Raw genomic sequence first — 5,036 nt, 5'->3', positions numbered from 1 at the left:
CTAGAGTTTCTCAGTTTCTTCTTTCACATGATTTGCATAGCAAGGATTCATTGGATAAGTTCTCTACTTTGTAGGCTTTGCATCTAGTTTGAGCGGTTGTGTGAGCAAGGACTTATGATGGAAAAAAATTTAGGTCTAAGTAGCTCCATGAAAATATGTCCCTATATTCCTTGAGTAGTTATACAAGCCATGCCTCATCCTGCTTACTAATATTAGTCTTCAACAATGTACATGGTCTCAGGGGGTTCCCCACCCTTAGAAACATTCATTTCCTTGACTTTGGGTGGTCCCTCAATAGGTTCACTAGATGTGACTTCCCATTTGGCTCCAAAAAGAAATACAACAAATCTATTTCTTCTCTTGAATTTGGTGAATCTAGGTTGTAGATGTTGTGGCTTTTTCTGACTATGAGAGTCTAACTCAATGTGGCATGTATCCTTTTTTAAGTACTTCCTCCTTAGATGTATTGGAATTTTAACTTTTGGCATTCTTGTACTAGGATAGTTAAACTATTTAGCGTAAGATTCCATATCCTCCTCTTGATTAGAATCTGAACTTATTGTAGTGTCCTCGACTTGGACATCATCTTGATTGTGCTAGGCTAGGAGTGAGGGTCAAGATCTAGATTGTCATTTGGAGGTTTAGTTTGATTGTGATCTAGAACCTTGAGTTAGTCCAACCATTCTAATTCAGATATAAATCTTACAATTTAAACATCAATGAGAAATGGCTTAGGTTGAGATGGCTTGGGGTCCAATCAAATTTTCTCAATGGTGTAGCCATCAATGTCATAATCCATTGAGTGTGAATTGAAATTCTCTTTCCAATGATCATTCTTCGAGTCACTAAGCTCTTTAGCTTCTATATTTTGCTTGTGCATTAGCAAGATAAAGAGATTATTGTGGAAGTTGAATAAAACTTGATGCAAATTTTTCCATTGCCAAGTGGCGCAAGTTAGTAAATCCTCAAAGATTGTCAATTTTGCATTTGGGCGATCATGGAAACACAGCCTCCATGACTTAGTATTTTTACTAGTACAAATCTCTCTTTGGGAATTGGATAGCCTTTTGTACACAGTCAAGGGCCATCATAAAAAGGTGGAAATGAAGGGGTTTCCAAGGATGGTTTGAGGGTGAAATTTGTGGCTTGGTATGCATTTTTTTGACTCATGCAGTCATAGGCTGAACAATATTCTAGTTCCTCTTCAAATGGCAATTCAATTTGGTGAGAATATTCATCCAATCTTGCTCATTCTCAAGGAAAGGAAGATATCCAGCTAAAGATCTAATGGTTTGAGGGTTTGTGGAATCTTCTTTCAATACAATCAAGGTCAAAAAGGGTTTTTTCAAGACACCATCTTAATACGGCTTGTCTCTTTTCTATTTCCTAAGAAAACTAGACTATTGCCCTAATATCCAATGAGTTGAGCATTATGAATCCATGGGTAGTTGAGAAATAAGTCGTATTCTGCTCCCTTCATGGCAACATTACTCAAGGCTTGGAGGAATTGTCATTATCTATACTTACACTAGGCCCAATATCTACAATTTTATGACATGTCTCTAGGGGTCTCCCCATGAGAAGTAATGCATGCCCTTCAACACCCTTTGCAGAATGTGTTGAATCTTCAAGCACTGATGGTTGGGTGTTAGTTATAGTTGGTATTCAAAACATGGTTATATTGGCTAGGATTAAGGCCTTCTACCCAAACCTTCAATCCTTGCAAGATCATCGGGCTACCTTTTAATAGTGCTTCTAATGGAATCTTGATGGGTCTTGATGCAAGTGAGGCAATTCTCAGAGGCTCAATGTGCTCATAGAGATATTGCAATCAGCTTACATTAATGGGAAGGAGGTGGGAAGGGAGATCTCTTGTTCTAAATGTGGTGGCTATCTCAATGTTTCTATTATGAGCTTGTCACATTGTTGTGTTTGTGCTTGGATGGATATATTTGACATATGAGACATGATAGGGAGGTTAATCATCTTGCCATCTTCCACCTCCTCTAGCTCATCCTAGGCAGTCTCTTTACCCATTTCTTAACATTGTTAACAATAGCTAACTCATGGACTAGGTTTGGATAAGCGTGATATTTTGCTAGCATCTCTTTTTCTGTAAGTGGTGTGGTAGTGGCACTTTCAACACTATAGACAATAGCAACAGGTGATATCAAGGAGAGGCTTTGGCTTTTAAATTTGAGTTTAGCTCCACCTTCTTCGTTTTTTGGCACTTTTCTTGCCAATGACTATCCATTTAGGGTTGTTGGCCCCTCAAGACTAATTCCTCTAGCTTTGCTTTGAGCCTGCACCATGGCATGTATGGGAATGGGAATAGCTCCCTCATCATTGATTATCTCTATAGTGAATAGGCTTAGGAAAATGGAGGGCATAATGCCCTTATTGTTGTTTTCCTTACATTGTCGAAAATTAAAATACATATGTGTAATTCCACATTTTGGGTTGCAAAGGTTTGTTTCGTTCCCTTTTTCTTGCTCTTTCCTAGGAATTGTGATGATGCATGTTGTGGTTTCCCATAAGTCTACCATGCAATAGGATCTTTGGTGGAGGGTACCCCTCGGCCATGACCTCGTCCTAGCATCATGATGGGAATGAGTATCTATAATCCATGAGGATTGGATGCCCTTCTTTGTCATAACAAAAAACAAGGGTTTTTTATATTCATATTCTTTTATGTGTTCCTGTATGAAATGGAGTCAAGAGTCATTGGGAAGATGTGTGATGATCGGGGGTCTAGGTATCTTGGAGGGATCGATCTCTGCTCGTTGTGGAGCACTTTGAGGGTATATGGGGGGCTAGATGTTCTAATGGTTATCCAAGTGGGGATTGCCTCAGAGTATTTGATACCTTTATTATATTGTGGGGAGGAAAAATCTTGACCAAGCATGAGCCTTGGAGGGGATCTGCAATAAGCTACCTCATGGCCAAAATGTTTGCAATTGTTGCATATCTATGGTAGTCTCAAACATTGCGAAGGAAGGTGCTCCCCACCATAGTGTACACACTCCCTTTTTTAGCTATATGGTCTCGAAACTTTAAGGGACTGAGCCATCTTAACCAACTCGTGATGTTGCTTCTTGCCATAAGTAAGTAGCTCTAGAGTCTCCTTATTTTTGGTTAAAAATACACATAACTAGGGAACTAGGAAAATGGAACACTTCCTAGTTAGAGAAACTAGGGAATCTCATAGGAAATTCCCTACATACGAAAAATCCCCTATGTAGGGAATTTTCCCAATGAAGATTCCATATGCGATTCCCTAGTTTCTTTAACAAGGAAAAGTTTAAATTTTCCTATTATTTACTTTTCCTAATTATGTGTATATTTAACTAGGGAATTGATGGGATTTTTTTTTCCTTTCCTATGTAAAAACTATATTAGAGAATTTGGGAATCTCCTAAGTCCCACTTTCAAATAAGAGGTAAAGATTTAGCCATGTGGCAAAGTCTTAACCCATGCTTTAAAGTGGGACTTGGAAAGACAACCTATATGGTAATTAGGGTAGATTCCATTTTGAAGCTGGGGGACAAGATTTGATCATGTGGCCAAATAATAACTATATTTGAGATTCCCAAACTATATGAGAATTTCCCAATTCCCTAATATAGTGTTTGTATGAAAATTTTCCAATGTGGCAAAACTTTCCTATGTTTCCCTACATATGGTAATTTTCATATATAGAAATCTAACTTGAAAATATTGTATTTTCATTTGTTTGCATATTCATACTTAAATGAATTTTTAAGTGGAAAATTATATAATAAATTTTCAACTAGAAAATTATATAGAGATTATTTGGTTAATTATAAGACATAATACACATCTAATAGATTATGTAAGAATTTTTCACCATATATGCTTTTTTTTCTATGCCAAGAAAAAGTTCCTAAATAGATAATATTTTTCTATATAGGATTTTTTCACATGTTTCAAAAAAGCTTGTATATATATAATTTTATTGACCTACTACACAGTCACAAAGTGAGAGAACAAGCAAGAGCAAAACAATCAAGGAGAGTTGAGGTAGGATGAAGTGAGCATGAGCAAGCACAAGTTTATGGACCAGCAATTGACTTAGGTAAGTTGGTGCCACATAGAATTCACTATCCACATTCCTCACAAGAAAAAAAGTGGGAGATGTGTTCCCTATAAAAAACCAGGAGGGTGGATTTCCATGACACCTTTGCACCTATAGCTCAAATGGCTACCATTAGAGCCATTCTTGCCTTAGCCAACCATAGGAGTTGGCTAGTTTACTAGTTTGATATGCAGTCTACTTTTCTTAATGGAGATTTGTGGGAGGGGATCTATGTTGAGTAACTTCCTAGCTTTTCCTCATCTAATGGCAAGGTGTACAGATTGAAGAAGATCCTTTGTGGCCTCAAATAGGATCCACGTGGTTGGAATGAGAAGATAGATTTGTTTCTTTAAGAAAAGTTATGATATTGTCATTCCTCTTTCAATTCCAAATTGTATGTCCACACCTCAGCTAGAGAGAATGCATTATTTGTGCTTTATATAGTTGATCTCATCTTGATAGTAGGTGACCATGCCTAAAAGGTCAAGCAAACAAAGGAGGCACTATTCACTAGGTTGGTTAGGACATTGGGCAAGTGTTAGTGCAGCGTTACAAATCACAAATTTTCTACGTATTTTATAGGTAGTCAACTATTTTCAACAGCTACTCGATAGACTTGGTCATTTTATTGGGCTATTTTTAACTATTTTTGGTAGCCTTTGGCTAGCTCAGTTCATTTATCATTTTTAAATTCTCTACAAAGATCTGACCATGGAGATACTTTTGACAACCCATTTGTATATCTATCTTCTTTATTTTAGCATTCATCTATTATATTTTTTGCGTTCTACTATCTCTTTTCTCTCTCCCTCTTCTCTCATGTTCATTGTCTCTTAATCTTGACCATACGCTTCCACATTCATTGCACTCCGAGATCTCTCTCTCTCTCTCACTCTCTCTCTCTCTCTCTCTCTCTCTCTCTCTCTCTCTCTCTCTCTCT

This window comes from Lygodium microphyllum, chromosome 5, assembly GCF_053477565.2.
Source record: "Lygodium microphyllum isolate KBCC chromosome 5, Lygodium_microphyllum_v1.1.10, whole genome shotgun sequence".
Lineage (NCBI taxonomy): Eukaryota > Viridiplantae > Streptophyta > Polypodiopsida > Schizaeales > Lygodiaceae > Lygodium > Lygodium microphyllum.
The sequence above is the reverse complement of the archived record's forward strand: the minus strand, read 5'-3'. Positions refer to the sequence as shown.